This window comes from Podarcis liolepis (genome assembly GCF_965112155.1).
Source record: "Podarcis liolepis genome assembly, chromosome: 9".
NCBI classification, from domain to species: Eukaryota; Metazoa; Chordata; class Lepidosauria; order Squamata; family Lacertidae; genus Podarcis; species Podarcis liolepis.
Window position 1 is genome coordinate 51555393 of NC_139564.1, and position 17940 is coordinate 51573332.

The 17940-nt window shown below is 42.8% G+C and overlaps 1 protein-coding gene across 3 annotated transcripts in view; it reads left to right on the forward strand.

Annotated features, from left to right (window-relative positions):
• The window catches only part of TLR3 (toll like receptor 3), a 115560-nt gene that overhangs the window by 72507 nt on the left and 25113 nt on the right, over positions 1-17940 (forward strand). The window lies entirely within an intron of this gene.

Here is a 17940-nt window from a genome sequence, read left to right on the forward strand (position 1 = left end):
GGAGAACAGTGAATCTAATAGAAGAGAGCAACAGGAACAACAGGGAGGGACAGGATGTTCCCAGGAAAGGCAAGGGTTAAGTTCTAGCTCAGATTCGGAGGAGGGGAGATACAAGCCAGCTCTAGTGAGGAGGTTAGAAAAAAGAGCGGGAAAGCGAAAGGAAGGGCGCGTTCGACATTTTGAGAGTGGCTGGTCACAGAGAAGCAGAAGTTATCTGAAATAAGTGACTCTGAGGAATAATAGTTAATAAATTATTATTATTATTATTATTATTATTATTATTATTATTATTTGTACACTCATCCCCCACCACCACTTTCTGAACACGGTCCAGGAGGAAGGAGCGAAACCACTGTATAACAGTGCCCCCAGCTCCCAGCCCCTCTAGACGGTCCAGGAGGATGTTATGGTTGATTGTATCAAAGGCCGCTGAGAGATCCAGCTGAACTAGGAAACAACTCTCACCTTTGTCCCTAGCTCGCCGGAGATCATCAACCAGCGCGACCAAGGCAGTTTCAGTCCCATGATGAGGCCTGAATCCCGATCGGAAGGGATCCAAATGGTCCGCATCCTCCAGGCGTGCCTGGAGTTGTTCAGCAACCACGCGCTCAATCATCTTGCCCAAGAATGGAAGATTTGAGACTGGGCGATAGTTGGCCATACTGGCCGGGTCTAAAGATGGTTTTTAAGAAGCGGTTTAATGACCGCCTCTTTCAGCGGATCTGGGAATGTTCCCTTACAGAGGGAAGCATTCACCACCCCGCAGAGCCCACCGCCCAGCCCTTCCCGGCTTGCTTTTATTAGCCAGGATGGGCAAGGATCAAGGAGACAGGTGGTTGCTTTCACGCGTCCAAGCAGCCTGTCCACATCCTTGTTTAAGTTAAGAACTGTTTATAAGATTGTTTTGTTAATACGCAATAAAAAGTTATAAAAGAACAAGAAGCATTTTGTGGTGATCTGAAGAGGACAACAACCAGTCCTAACAGCTTCTTATGAACATCTCTATCCCACCCTTCAAGATTTGAGATAAAAGATAAATTTCAATTGTTGTGTCCACAAGCTAAAAGCAGTAGTTCTAAAACAGGAAGCATAGACCACAAACCAAACAGGTGCCATTTAAGTGAGAGTGTCGGGGGGAGGGGGAGAAAAGGATATTCACCTCATGCCACAGATAGGCATCAGGCAAGCCTCTTTGGAGAGAGCATTCCAAAGTTGGGGAACTACCGCTGAAAAGACCCTCTCTCCAATAGCCACCTGACACACCTCCAATGGCAAAGGGACTAGGAAGAGGAAAACTTAATGTATGGTCACTCGCATGGCTATCATGGTTACAAGCTGTGAAAGAGATTTAAAGGTCAAAACTAGCTCTTTGAACTGACCCTGGAAATAAACCAGGAGACAGTGCAGCTGTCAAAGTACTGGTATGATATGGTCAGAGTTAATGACAGTCCCAATTAGTAATCTGCTTTAAACTAAATGGAGTGCCTGAGACATCTTCCAAGGCAGCCCCATATAAAGCACATTACATGAGTCTAGTGAAGTCTCCATGTTCAGAGTAAACCTCTAAGTTTCAGGTGGTGGGAGCAAGCAGTAAGTAAAGGCTTCTGTTGACTTGTCTTCCTTGTGGGCATGACACCAGACTGGCCAATCTTAGAAAAGGGAGTCTAGATTAGACAAACCTAGCAGGACTCCTCATAAATTCTTACGGATTAAGCTCTTAATAAGAAATTACTTTATATAACTATTCTGCAGCTGAGGGTCAAAGTCATTCCTTTTCTGCATGAATCTATTTATGTGAATTGGTAACAGACTTGTGTAATTAATACCCTCATTTGGATTCCTGAATATCACGTGTCACAGAGCAAATGAATGCATTACATTCTATACAGGGATGGGGGAGACGCAGACTGCATTTAATGGTGAAATCTACCTAACCCACCCTGGGTGGAAATAGGGGTTAGGAATGGGGGGGGGGGGGAGAGGATTTGATTCAGTTCACATTTAAAGGCAGTCCTGCCACATTCACATTTTCCATAACAATATGCCAACCGAATATGTCAACCAATATGCTTAGCCATTCTTTGGAATTTGCACTTCTCTAAATTTGCAAGGCACTTCTGCAGCCAAGGAATGTGTGCAAAATATGAGTGCTCATAAAACGCATTTGAAAACAGCATACAAAAGACATTATATGTGGGGAAATTGCTTTGTGAAAATGTGTAAATTTGCAAAATTGCATATGAAGGCAGGAATACTAGAAGAAATTTGCACTCAACTGCTGTTGAGTTTTTGTGAACAGAGGTGAAGAACTGAACTTGAGGATAGGGAAATGAGAAATGGAGAGAACCAAAACTGAAAGAAACCCAAAGAAGACAGATTCACTTATCCCTAATTCTGGATCAGCATTCTTCTTCTCTGACCCAGAGTCTGAACAACCGGTCTTGAGAGTTTGGTTCAGCAGACCCAGGTCCTGCTCTTCTCCTGTCTCTCCAGTACCTGCACACACACACTCAAGTCCTGCTTCTTCTACCATGGCTGTTTTTCTCCTACTCTGCACCATGTCCCAGCAGCTGAACATAAGAGCTCTGCTGGATCAGACCAAGGGTCCACACAATGTTTAAGAAATAGCCCTTTCTCCAGCTACTACAGTGGTACCTCGGATTACAGATGCTTCAGGTTACAGACTCTGCTAACCCAGAAATAGTACCTCGGGTTAAGAACTTTGCTTCAGGATGAGAACAGAAATCGCACAGCGGCGGCCCCATTAGCTAAAGTGGTACCTCAGGTTAAGAACTGTTTCTGATTAAGAACAGACTTCCAGAACGAATTAAGTTCTTAACCCAAGGTACCACTGTAGTATTATTCAGAGGTGTAGCTTTTCTGATTCAAAAGTTATTTTCCTGATTTAAATAACCTCATTGCATGAATATTGCAAATTGCAATCCATGATTGAGCAAGGTATCCTCGCTCCTTATTCGTCCCCTCTTTTCACCACCACCTCACCTAGGTGCGCCTCCTTTTTTGTGATGAAGGGCAGTATAAATATGCAATAATAAGGAAGGTGCAAGCTGGAGTTTCCTCCCACTATCTTCTTAATCCCAGAGCAGATAGACAAGCAGGGTCAGCAATGAGACCTGGATATTGGAGGAGCAGGACAGGAGAAGCTGTGGTTACATACTCTTCTGCAGCTGCTGAGCTGTTAATGAGACAGGCAGGATTTCTAGGTTGTGACCTGGCAGCCTTAGCTGTGGCAGATGCACTTAAACAAGGACATATGCAAATGAGCAATAGCTGGTGATTTTATTCTTCGTCCTGCATAGAATCTGAGCTGCCTTGCACTTGGAAAGCCAGATCAGAATTAAATAGGCTCCAGGCCCTTTAGTGACTCACACACTCATCCTTCCAAGGGCTTCTCTTTCCTCATCATCTGGTGCCTGTATACTCATTTTCACATATTTGTTTGGGCAAAAATTGTGTAACCTTGGTTTAAGCTGGTAACTGGTCCACATTTGTCTGCCTCAATAGGTTTTCCCTATACTTTTGTGTTTGCACACAATCCATTTAAAATGAAATTGTCTTAATATGGCTTTGGTACACCTCAGCATTTCTCTAAGGTGACTGTTTTAAGATCTCCCACAGTAGTTCAATGTCTCTCTGCTGAAGTTTCCAGACTCCCAGTTTCCACGAAAAAAGCAGAGGTGCACAGGTGTATATGCCTGTGGAAGTGCAGAAATACCCATTGGTTTATATCCTATTCCATGAGTGTGCTGCCACCTAGCAACAATTGAACGGATTCAGCCTTACAAACATGTAACTAGAAAATCAGAATACCAGTAGCACATCCATGCCAAAGAAAGTAAGAACCCCATTGGGTTCAATAGGAGTTACTCTGAGGTATGGATAAATTTGGGGAGAAGTTAGATTCAGATTGCATTCAAAGGTGAACCTACCTCATTCACATTTTCTGAAGCAGTACACAAACGAAAACATTCACTTCTCTGGGTTTTGCAGTGCCGTTCTCCAGAATTGAACCTGAGTAGATAAATATATGGAAATTCTTTTAATACTCTACACATTTTAAAATCATAGTGATAATTTATTTCCAATTTTTTTCTACCATGTTTTCAGAGTTAAAATAGGGTATTTTTTTCTAAAGGTTAAATTGTATTGATTTAATGTTTTTTTTGTAGGGGCAGGTTGCATTTGCTATTGGAGAACATCAGTTGCTCAAAAAGCATCAGGTATCTAGCTAGAGTCTTATAAGTCAAGTCAAGTCAAGTCTTTTTATTACGGTCATTTACCAGTGTGTTCTGGGTGGACATTTATCTGTCAGAAATAAATACAGTGGTACCTTAGGTTAAGTACTTAATTTGTTCTGGAGGTCCGTACTTAACCTGAAACTGTTCTTAACCTAAAGCACCACTTTAGCTAATGGGGCCTCCTGTTGCTGCCGCGCAGCAGCTGTTCTCATCCTGAAACAAAGTTCTTAACCTGAAGCACTATTTCTGGGTTAGCTGAGTCTGTAACCTGAAGCATATGTAACCTGAAGCGTATGTAACCCGAGGTACCACCACTAATAATAATAATAATAATAATAATAATAATAATAATAATAATTTATTATTTATACCCCACCCATCTGGCCGAGTTTCTCCAGCCACTCTGGGCGGCTCCCAATCGAGTGTTAAAAACAATACAGCATTAAATATTTAAAACTTCCCTAAACAGGGCTGCCTTCAGATGTCTTTTAAAGATAAGATAGCTGCTTATCCTTCTGGCCTAGGAGTGTTTTTATTAATAATTATAACCCCATTATCTCTCTCTCCCCCCCCTTCTCATTATTTTTTTAAATTTTATATTATGCCATCAACATAAAAAGTAACAGTTGTCAACAACCAATTTGTTGAGGTAACATAAGTCCTGGGTCTTATAAGAAAACTCCACCTTAAAACTAAGTTGAGAACTAGTCCTGAATTAGCTTTCTGTACCTTTCTTCATTCTTCTTCCTCTCCTCTTAGGTGAAGGTTGGCTAAACCAAATAATTGCTGTTCTCTTTACAGATAAGAAAGTGAGGTTAACACCAGTTGAAGTGCCTGGTATGTCACAAGGAGGTGGCAGCCTTCACTTTGAGCAATTCCCTTGATTGATTACAATGATATGATCCGTTCAAAATTTTCATTAAGAGAGAGCTTAATCTTGCCCTGTGCAATGCTTTCCATTCCACACTTGATAGCGATACCTTTTGTACTGTGGTGATCTAGTCCATTATATCTGAATTGCCTTAATCTGTGGAAATCCAGGTTTAAAAAACTGGCAGGTTGAGAAGGGATGGAATGTGAAAAGCCCAGAAGCCTTGTAAAGTACAGTGGTACCTTGGGTTACAAACACTTTGGGTTACAGACTCCGTTAACCGGGAAGTAGTATCTTGGGTTAAGAACTTTACCTCAGGATGAGAACAGAAATCACACACTGGCGGCAGAAGGAGGCCCCATTAGCTAAAGTGGTACCTCAGGTTAAGAACGGACCTCCAGAACGAATACCACTGTACTCTTTTAAGTGACTGAGAATGATAATGGACTAACAATTTTTAAAAAGAAGAAGCTTTTCTCTTGGGAATTATACCCAAACAGTATAGAAATTTATTTATGTATGCAACTACAGCTGCAAGAATGTTATTTGCCCAAAAATGGAAAGAAAAGGACAAGAAATGAAAAGATACATAAACTTATGGATTATGCAGAAATGGCAAAAGTTACTGGAAGAATAAGAAATCAAGATAAAAAACTTTTTATTTAAAAAAAATGGAAATGGTTTATTGAATATTTACAAACAAATTTTAAACCGATAAAGACATTGGCATGATTACTGTAATAACCTGTAGTTTCAAAAGAATATATAATCAAAATAGATGAATAAACAAATAAGTTAATTTACACAGGAAACGATAAAATTTAAGGAACCACAGAAAGGGGAGGAAGGAATTTGAGGTTTGAAATGTTAGAACTATTGGTAAACTATTGAAATGTATATAAATGAAAACTATAAATAAAATTATAAAAAAGAGAATGATCATAGGCATCAATTATTTTTTTAAAAAACCATTAGATCATTTTTATGCATATACTTTTGAGGTAGTATTGAGTGATCGTGACTACCTTGTGGGAGCAAATTTTGTAGTTCGCTTTACACTGTGTGGGGAAATCCTTTATTGTCTGCCCTAAATCTTCCAACATCATGAGTCACTGGATATCACTGAGTTTTACTTTGTGTGTGAGAGAGATAAACCTTTCTGTCTGCTTTCACCACATAATTTTATACACCCTTCTTGCTCACCTTTTCTGTAACAGAAAAATCTCCAGGTGTTGCCATTTTCCTCACAATAGAATTGCTTTGATAATTTTCTCAACATTTCCCAGCTTTACAGTATCTTTTTTGTGGTAGGATTATGAGGGCCACATTCACACCGTACATTTAAAGCACACTGATGCCACTTTAAACAGTCATGGCTTCCCCCAAAGAATTATGGGAATAAGATTTTGTTAAGGCTCCTGAAAGTAGTTTGGAGGCCCCTTTCCCCCTCTCAGAACTACAATTTCCAGAGTTCCTTGTGAAGAGAACCACTCTGAGAACAGCAGCTCTGTGAGGGGAAAAGGGGCTCTGAACAAACCACATTTACCAGAATTCTCTGGGGGATGTTTGAAGTAGTATTATGATGCTTTAAATGTGTGATAATAAAAAATTCCTTCCAGTAGCACCTTAAAGACCAACTAAGTTAACTTTAAGGTGCTACTGGAAGGAATTTTTTATTTTGACTATGGCAGACCAACACGGCTACCTATCTGTAAATGTGTGATGTGAATGTGGTCTACAGCTGTACACAATATTCCAAGTGTGGTCACACCTTAGATATTACTGAAGTTATATATTATTGTTGATGTTGTTACCTCACATCCTGACTTGGGTACTTTATTCACCAATCTACTGTATCCTTACTGGATGAAGTAGCTGTGTTTACATAACTTTTTCTATGTCAAGAAAATTCTGTGTTCATTTTTTCTGCCTGTATTTCTCTTCTGTTTTTATCCGTCTCTCTTCGTACATCCCCTCCCCCCCTTCCCTATTGATTTCCCACATACTTTCATCTTTTTTCCTTCTCGGTGTCCAACGCTGGTCTTTCTTTCACACTCTGTCTTTTCTGTCATTGTGTCTCTGGTGGTTGTAAATTATTGGTTGCATTTTTTTCAATTTCAGTTGCCATACGCAGTTCCAAAGGCCTAATCTTTCTCTGACATTTCCTATCATCATTTTTCTTTGTATGCATGTTTGGGCATATACAGTCCAGAAATATGTACAGCTAAGCCATTCACTTCAGTAGACTTATTCACAATTACTCTTGTGTTTGCCCTCACACTTGCAGGCTGTGTTCAGTTTTCACTGGCTGTACCCGTTTTCCCAATTGTGCCACACCAGAACTCACTGCTGTCTCTTTCTCTCTGCTTCCTTTTGCACCCAGAGCACACACACACACACACACACACACACACACACACACACACACACAGTATATCCACTTGCAAGGAGTGATATATCCAGCTTCAGAAGGTCTGCAATCTAATTTTAGTGCCAATTCTCAGTTCTTGAACAGGTGAAATAATAATGAGAAAGCACCTTTGATGTGTATATGAGGATACTGCATTTCCTCATTGGCATTGCTGAGTAACCCTCTTCCATACATCTGGGACTGTAGGAAGAGCTTTCAAGATCTCACTTCTAAAAATTAACTATTACCGCTAAACGTTTTGAATATACACATGCTTTAAAAACAATGTGGAATGCTCTCCAGCAATTGCATGTGTTAAATTCTCCACAAATTTGCCCACTTCTGAGCAAACACTCTTGACTGATCACAAGCCAGCAAATGGCTGCTATTGTTTTCTTTTGCATGCTTCTGGTAACTGGTCCTCAATATTAAATAGGTAAATCGTGTACTTTTTCTTTGTTGTCTTTGCCCACTTGGGCAATGAGTCATGAAGCTGTTACTCACTTGAATCTGCTCTGCATTTTATAATTTTGAAGGGAAACTGTTTCTTGTGTTTATCCTTTGACAGGCATTCTGATGACTGTAAAGCAAAACATTTCGCATGGTAGTACAAAGATGTTTTTATATATCTGTAAACCTTAGCACTGTGTTTCATGTATATACACATATCGACTCAAACTGCTTTGGGATGCTGCTGTGCATTCTGGCAGGGGGGGAAAGGGTAGTTCTGCACTATATCCATCAAACACCTGCTTTTTCTTCTTTCCTCCCATCTCCACAGTGCACACTCCTGTTCTGTTTATCCCATAGGTCTTTGGAGTCTCAGTTCTCATCCTAACCACTATGTACAATAACTTAAGCAAAGTTATGGGTGGGCAGACTTTAGATTTGTATTATAATAATAATAAATAATAATAATAATAATAATAATAATAATAATAATAATAATAATAATTTATTTGTATGCCACCCACCTGGTTGGATTCCCCCAGCCACTCCGGGTGGCTTCTAGAATATACAAAACATTCAACACTTGTGTTTTACTAGAACCTCAAAATCTCCAACCAGACCAGGTACAAAAGACACACAGAGCTAAAGTTCTGCATATAGTAAGTTCCTTCTGTCAGGGATCAGAATCCTCTTCAGGTGATGAAGCAGAAGACTTCAAAACAGAAGGACATGAAGGGCTCACTTCAGAAGTAGGGCTAGCCAAAGACATTTCAGCACCTGTGGTGAGCTACAAAATGGCGCCTTCACCAGGAAAGAAGGGGTGAGTGAAGATCAACATCAAGTACAATGGGGGAATCAAGCTGTATCCATCAGCCAAACAGGGAAGCTGCTTTTGGTGATTCCTCCTTCACCCTGCAGCACTTCATGGACTCAGCTACATTGGTAAAGAAACAGCGTTTTGAACCTGCTATAAACATCCAACACCAGATGGCGCCAGAGAGCAGGGATTTTTAAAACATTATTTTTCATAGAGATTTTTTTCTTTTCTTATAACAATCTAATTTCTGACTTATTTATAGCATCCCCCCCCCGTGTTTGGATCCACCACTTGTCTCCCAGATCTATGCTGGATGGTTCCCCAACTCCCTGGAGCAAATTTAATGGGAGTGTGTGAGGCTGCAGTGAAGGGGGGGGGGGGAATTGCTGAAAACAGCTGAGCATCACCATTAAACACAACCCAAGGGAAACAACAGAGTGTGGAATGATTTCAGTTGCATATAATGCAGTTTTGTAGTGGATTGGGAATAGGGGATTGTGGCAAAATGAGGGGGGACTCTCATAGAAAGAATGACTTTTTAAACTCTAACCTTCCCTTGGTGAGTGATGTTGATGTGCTTGACTGCTTACTGCACAGCTGCTCATTTCAAAAGATTCCATGTGTTAACTGGATTGGTATGGATTTTATGTTATATTATTTTTGCTATATCGCAAAACTGTCTTGAAGACTTGGCTTAGGGCAGAATGAGAGAGCGATGTGTTAAATTAAAATAAACATATTTTCAGGGATGCGGAAGTTTGGTTTGGTCCCCATATACCTTAGTGACTCTCCCCGTATCCTACTCTGAATTCTGTGTACTATAGCCAAGAGCAGCTTCTGAATATTATCCTGTGTGGCAGACGTACTGGGCACTCAAGAAGCATTCCGGGTGCCTGCTTACCCCTGAAATTATGTAAGATATTTTTATTTGGCTGCATAGTCAGAGACTGGGGACAGATTTGTTTATTTTAGTCTATTTCTCATATATGCTGTTTTTAGAACTTGTTTCAGAATTTGACTTAAATGCCTTGGTGGTTTCAGCTGATTTATGGAATGAATTTGCTAAACCCTTTTACCTAATAATAGATTCTCTGCTGTTTCATGCAGCCCTCCATTAGTTGCCTATGTAATGTTCTAGTGTGGGGATACTGGTTAGACAGGCTATGTTGGGGTGGTGCAAATATGACTGGATCTCCTGGGTGGGATGAAATGCTTCTCCCCAGCTCCCAGCCAGCCTCGCAAGTCCACAGTCTAAAAGCCCAAGGCAGCCTGTCTCCTTTATGTTCCAAACCACAAGGGCTTGAGTGAGACAGGTGCAGAGGAGGTGGGCCTTATATGGCCAAGTGCATAGAGGGAGCCTGTCACTGGCATGAAGATGGGACTCAAAGTGTAAGACTCCGTGGAACCACAGAGCAAAGTGTACAGCTGAGTGAAAGGAGATACCCCAGCTTCATCCTTAGAGAGAGCTGTCCCTGTCAGAGCCTCTAGCTCATTAACGACGTGTTAATCACCGTTCAGCAGCAGAGATTCAAAAAATGAATCATCACTGCTTATCTTTTAAACCCGGGATATTAACGTCCAGCAACTTTCTGATCATTCCTTGGGGTGAATTTTGACAACTCTATTTCTGCTGTTTTAGTGCAGATGTTGCAAATGCTTGAGTGTGGCAGGGCTGGGAATGAGGTGAGAAGGCAAGGGAAGTAGTAATAAAGTGTGGGTGGCAGGCTAAACCAAAGCATTCCATGTTTGTACTGTCTAACACAGTGTTTTTCAACTACTGTTCCGCGGCACACTAGTGTGCCGCGAGATGTTGCCTGGTGTGCCGTGGGAAAAATTGAAAAATTCGAAAGATTTTTATTTTTTTTTAAAGTCAATTTTTCGCCCACTAGGCGGGCGCCGGACTGTGTCCACCCTATTTTCCATCCGTCCTGGGTGGGGATCAGATCGGATGGGATCGGATGAGAGCGGACAGGCGGTCCGCTCTCATCCGATTCCCCATAGAGAGCAGCGGGGCTCTGACATCTCCCTCTCCGCACACAGTGGTGGTGTGCCTCGTGATTTTTTTCATGAAACAAGTGTGCCTTTGCCCAAAAAAGGTTGAAAAACACTGGTCTAACAAGCTAACAGATGGATTGCGGAGTATGCTTTTGTGGACCAGAGACTACTTTGACAGCTGGGCCCCACGACCAGGAGACCTTATGCTACAATATATTGCTTTAGGCTGCAATCCTATGCATACTTCCCTGGGAATGAATCCCATCAAAGTCAACAGGGCTGATACCTGGGTATACAGGACTGCATTGTTAGTTTTTCAACTGCCATGAGACTCTCTTTTTTTAGCTGCATGGCTAACCTGCTAGAACACTACTGGCAAATAGACATATTTTAATCAATCTGATCCAGTTTCTATCCAGTGCTTTCCTTTACATTGTCAAGAGTAAAAGAAGATGATACTGGGAAGTGGGGAGGACGGGAAATTTCTCTATCAATTATCATTTGTGGGCAGCATTCTGTGTCTGCAGTAATTTCCACTGACAAAGTACAGAAAGAGCATAGGGGCTGCAGTTCATGGTAGGGATGGTGCACCGTAGCCACTCATTTTAGTGAAGCTTGCACAGGAGAAGTCCCTGGTGGATTGTGCCCTTTGTGTTTTTACAGGTTTATCATGTGTTGCATAATACAAGTGCTCTAGTGATCCTGGCTAAAAAGAAAGAGTGTCCTGAAATAGACCTGTATCACTTTCAGACTGACCTTTTCATGCCACAGTTAAGAGCTCTCTCGCTAAGCTACCTCTCTGATCAAATCTCACTGGGCAACAGTTTTGCTGGTCTAATCTTTCTATGGTTGTTTAATATACAGTTTGTTACACACACACACACACACACACACACACACACACACACAGAGAGAGAGAGAGAGAGAGAGAGAGAGAGAGAGAGAGAGAGAGAGAGAGTAACAGACTGGCAATCTTAGATACCTTGACCTGGGACTAGGCCATCTTGTTTTTACTAGGACTCTTTAGAATTGTAGTTGTACTAAAAAGTTTATAAACTCTACTGCTGTTGCAGCAGACATTTCTGGGAGAATTGCTATGCCCCAAAAGTTAATCAACCACAATCCTTTCCAGTTATTTATGTGCTGACAATATAGTGGTAACTGTTTTGATTGTACACCCCATTAGGCTCTGCCCCCTAAACTTATGCATGAGCACAGGTCTTTATAAAAAGACCTCCTCACTTTATAAAAAGACCTCCTCACTCCTGACTATGGCAGACCAACACGGCTACCTATCTGTAACTCCTCACTATTGTTACTATGTTCAACTATACAGGTGGGGGGGGGGGGACTGTTTGAGAACCCTGCTTTTCCAGAGTTCTTGAAAGCATGGAGGAGAACTCTCCATGTGTACAGTTGGGCATGCAGGGATCATATATGTGCACGAATCAGGGATGGACCATATCTCCAATACAGAGTACTGTATGATAATATACTGGATAACATACAGGGAGGGGGGGGCGCCATCCTTTTTGGGCCAGTGGTATATTTCAAATTTTGAGAGTGTTGTGGGTGCACAAACTTCCTTATGCTTATCATGGGAAATTGGCTAAGTCCTGCTGGGCCTAACTATGTAGATCACACAATTGATTATACACATATACACACACGTTCTGGACCCAGCAGTCAGACTCCTCTGCTAGAGTTAATAAGTCAGGAGGGACAGGTGTCAAGAGGGCATGTGGATAGATCTATTGCCACCAGCACCTTGTTAATGTCAGCTGAATGTATAAGCTGGAACTGATCCCATAACACATCATTGATTCTGGTACTAGCTACTTCAGTCCAAGCTGCAGCCACTGCAGAATCAAGATCAGTCCGAAGCTGAGTGCCTTTATCTTCAAAGGCAGTTGATCGCAATGGGCCCTCAAATGCTCCAGAGGGCCCTCCCCCCACAGTGGGAGCAGGGCCAGTTCAAGACATTTTGGCGCCTGAGGCAAACCACAAAATGGCGCCCCACCCTCCCCACCAGGGAAGGGGTGAGTGAAGATCTACATCAGGAACTAGGGGGGAGTAAATATATTTATTGGGTTTTGCTGCCTCTGTAGATCCTGCTCCCTGACGTGGTCACCTTACTTTGCCTCAGGGGTAGGATGGCACTGGTAGGAATGGGTAACCTCCAGAGCAGGCATAGGCAGACTTGGCCCTCCAGATGTTTTAGGACTACAACTCCCATCATCCCTAGCTAGCAGGACCAGTGGTCAGGGATGATGGGAGTTGTAGTCCCAAAACATCTGGAGGACCGAGTTTGCATATGCCTGGTCCAAAGTATCCAGAATAATTTTGCCAGCTCATCACAAGAGAATGCAACGCAAGCTGCAAAATGGGACTTCCTTGTAGCTCCTGCTGCCACATGCTTAGCTTGATTATGAGCACTAACCAATGTTTGGTCAACTTCAATGTGAGACTTACACCATTTTTGCTCGTTTTCAGCTTGCTTCAGATGCTTGCCAGAATACCAAGGAGCCACTCAGGCTCCCCAACTCTGGAGAGGACTCTTGGGAGTGACCATGTTAGCAGCATGTCTCATCTTGCCATTCAATAGCGAGACCTGGGTTTCAACAGAATCCTCAGCTTTCACCAATGGAAAATCCCCCAGAGCAGTCAAGAACACCTCATTTTCCATCAGTTTCCAAGGGCAGGCCATCCCAATGGGCCCACCAGGAATTGCTGCTCCCAGTGCAAGGTTCAACAGATCCAATGAATGCACACCACCACCACCTTTGGTCTATTCCTCATATAACTTGGGGTAAATACTACAAAGGGTGTACCCTGTCCAGTGTGTTGAAGTGATGACTGTTTGAGAGAAACCCATTTGTGGAAGCCATGGAGTTTTGAGGCAGCCCAGTAACAGCCTCTGCATAGATATTTAAGTCACCTAGGACTTCCTCACAGTAACCCAACAATCTAGAGATATCTAATTGGAAATCATACTCAGAGTTTCAGTAGGCCTTCTCCGCAGTGGCGTAGCGTGGGTTGTCAGCACCTGGGGCAAGGCAAGTAATTTGTGCCCCCTAACCTAGGTAGGGGCAGAGAGCTGCAAGTGCGAGCGCCCCCCCCCTGATGTTGCGCCCGGTGCGGCCGCCCCCCCTGCACCCCCCATGCTACGCCACAGCTTCTCCGAGTATGACTGATATTGGGTCTCGCCCACTGTGATTAGGTAGCTTTCAAAATATTTCCTACTGCTCTTGTTGGTGCTGACTTTTAAAGCCCTAAACAGCCTCAGCCAAGTACCTGAAGGAATGTCTCCACCCCCATCATTCTGCCCGGACACTGAGGTCCAGCTCCGAGGGCCTTCTGGCAGTTCCCTCACTGCCAGAAGTGAGGTTACATGGAACCAGGCAGAGGGCCTTCTCACTGGTGGCACTTGCCCTGTGGAACACCCTCCCATCAGATTAAAAGGAAATAAACAACTATCTGACTTTTAGAAGACATCTGAAGGCAGCCCTGTTTAGGGAAGTTTTTAATGTTTTATTTTGTTTTTAATCTGTTGGGAGCCACCTAGAATAGCTGGGGAAACCCAACCAAATGGGTGGGGTATAAATAATAATTTATTATTATTATTATTATTATTATTATTATTATTATTATTATTATTATTATTATAAGGGACTCAGCTATATAGCTGCAAATAAAACATTTTAAGCGTGTTGTAAAGTGTAATATACAAATATGACACTACATGGCGAAAGTGAGCTATGGAAAATTCAATGTATTTTTCAAAACACTTTTTTTTAAAAAAGCATTTACACAGCGTTTTTTATGTGTGTGTAGATTCCACCAAGATGTCAGGGCATTGGGATAACATCTAAACAGGATATTTGACAGCCTTGTTTGCCACTTGACAATATTTGACAGGTTTAATTTTGATTACTTTTTTTAAAAAAAGTATCATAGTAATACTTGTTTTGGGGTTTTGTTACTTTTCCATTTCCTTTCTAATGGGCCAACCTGCAATTGTTTTTGAAGGCTAAATGGCTACTTGAAGTCTGTGCACTTTTTGAATATGGATGTCTTGGCTGATCTATGTAAGTCATATTCATGGCACTAATTTTAAGAAAACTGAGCTTAGAATAATTGTACATAATACTAAATCAATATTTATGCATCACAAAGAAAAAGAAAGCTTTTACCAAGCAGTACTGTATTATTCAGGAATTTCTTAAGATACCTTTTCCCTATTAATTTCTCTCTCACCCCCCCCCTTTGCTTCATACACAGATGCCAACATAATATAAATCAAAATGTCATTCCTTCAAAAGACCAAGAAGCAACATTTTGTTATTCCAAAATTAATCTCTTTCCCTGGGAACTCTCCTGAACATGGCAGTGTTTTTATTTCCATTTTCTTTTCATGTAGCTGCCTGTCAGAATGTTAGTGTACATTTCCATTTGCAGCCTTAAGTTTTGGCACGCTTCTCTTTGCCTGTTGTCCATTTCCAAGCCTTATTTGTACTGACTATTTTCTCTCGTGCTCTTTCTCATAAAGATGCATTTGTGATGTTCCCTAACAATGAAAAATAGTTGCACATGATGTAAGGCCTTGTGGTGGGACAACATGTGTCTGTTGACCTTAGCCTAGAACCTTCTGTGCACAAGCAGCTTTTGTATTATGGGAATGTTGTGTGCAATCACATGTTAAGTGAATTGCAGTCCTCTCGCTTGCACTTTGCCAGGGATGATGGGGAACCTGCAGCTTTAGAAATGTTGGTTTCTAACTCCCATCATCTCTTACTATTGGACGTGGGTGCTGGGCTTGATGGGAACTGGAGCCCAACAATGTCTGGCAGGGCACAGGTTCTCATGCGTATTCTGTGAGACTGCCCAAACCTAATCACAGGTTTATAAAGATAACGGTAAAGGGACCCCTGACCATTAGGTCAGTTGTGACCGACTCTGGGGTTGCGGCGCTCATCTTGCTTTATTGGCCGAGGGAGCCGGCGTTCAGCTTCCGGGTCATGTGGTCAGCATGACTAAGCCACTTCTGGCGAACCAGAGCAGTGCACAGAAATGCCATTTACCTTCACACTGGAGTGGTACCTATTTATCTACTTGCACTTTGACATGCTTTTGAACTGCTAGGTTGGCAGGAGCTGGGACAGAGCAACAGGAGCTCACCCCGTTGTGGGGATTCGAACCGCCAACCTTCTGATCGGCAAGCCCTAGGCTCTGTGGTTTAACCCACAGCGCCACCCGTGTCCCAATCACCGGTTTATAGTAGCAAGTAATTTACCAAAGCAAAGAGTAAAGGCAGGTTCACATCTGCATCTGCATTACAAGGATTCTATTCACCAGGTTATTCAACACTGGATGACTCATAGCTGAATAGAAGAACAGTTTCCATGGAAAAGCACAGTGTCTGTTTTTTATTTGTCATTGGTCACTCTCTCGGCCATGTCACTGCTTGCAGTTATCAAATGATTAACTTGCACATGGGAACCAGTTGTGTGTAGTGCGGGAAGCTGCAATGGCCTTCCCACAATGTACAGAGGGATATGACTTTTCCAAACTGTAATTGCTGAAGACTGAGCCTCTTTGAGAGCCAGTGTGGTGTAGTGGTTAAGAGCGGTAGTCACGTAATCTGGGAAACCGGGTTCGTGTCTCCGCTCCTCCACCTGCAGCTGCTGGGTGACCTTGGGCCAGTCACACTTCTGTGAAGTCTCTCAGCCCCACTCACCTCACAGAGTGTTTGTTGTGGGGGAGGAAGGGAAAGGAGAATGTTAGCCGCTTTGAGACTCCTGAAGGGGAGTGAAAGGCGGGATATCAAATCCAAACTCTTCTTCTTCTTCTTCTTTAGCCCTGCCTCCATTTCCTTTGCCCTTTTCTGTTTTCCCTATGTGGAATTTTATAGTGTAAGCTCCTTGGGGCAAAGACTTGCCCTCTTGTACACTGTAAAGCAGGGGTTGGCAACACACTTGATAAACACAGAGAAGGCTTTTTGATTCTTCCCCCATCACCAGCCCATTAGCATTTCTTCTTCTTCCATTGTGCTTCACAGGGTGGGTGGCAGCCTTTTCCAACCCAAGGGTTGCATTACTTCACAGAAAACCTTCCTCGGCCCAATTCCAGGGGTGGACAGGGTCAAAGTCAAGAGTGGTCAGCACAATGGATTTCCCTACATCCCAGCTACCCAAAAGCCTGAGACGTTTTCACTCACCCCCCACCCCCATCATTTCATTTTCCATCAAAGAAAGCAAAAGACATGATCATTCCAGTTGGAGATAGCGCCTGAGGAGGGCACAGAGCAGGGCTGCTGAGAGGTGTGACCTGGGAAGTGGGCACAACAAAGGAAAGTCCTAAGCGTGGAATAGAGAGTCCCGGAAGGCTGCATTTGCCCCTGGGCTTGAGGTTCCCCACCCCTGCTTTACAGCTTATAAGAGGGCAAGTCTCTGTCCCAAGGAGCTTACATTTTAAATTCCACAGAGGGAAAGCAGAAGAGGAGGAGGAGGAGGAGGAGGAGGAGGAGGAGTTTGGATTTGATATCCCGCTTTATCACTACCCGAAGGAGTCTCAAAGCAGCTAACAATCTCCTTTCCCTTCCTCCCCCACAACAAACACTCTGTGAGGTGAGTGGGGCTGAGAGACTTCAAAGAAGTGTGACTAGCCCAAGGTCACCCAGCAGCTGCATGCGGAGGAGTGGGGAATCAAACCCGGTTCACCAGATTACGAGTCAGGACTAAACAGGGAAGCAATTCTATCTGGTACACATGCTAAGTTATAAGCTCAGTTGCAGAAGGGCCTAGGAACAGGGATCTGTGCCAAAAGCCTTGGTGTCAAGGAACAATTTAAAGCTGCTGCAACACTGGCAACATAGGTATTAAGATTGTGCAGGATGGTGTTGGTGTGAATGTGAGGCACACATCAGTACACATTTTGTTCATAAATCAAGGAGATATTGCAGTGCAGCTGTTTGGAAGTCTTACTTTCTTACTTCCAGAGTCCTCTATGCAGGTGCATCTGTGGAGGCGGTGGGGGGGGGGGCTGGAAAATGTTGTCTCTAAGGTACTGGAGCATAGTTGCTATGCCTTGTAAAGGGTTATGCAAAACACCTCAAAGCCAGACACTTTGGGAACAGCGT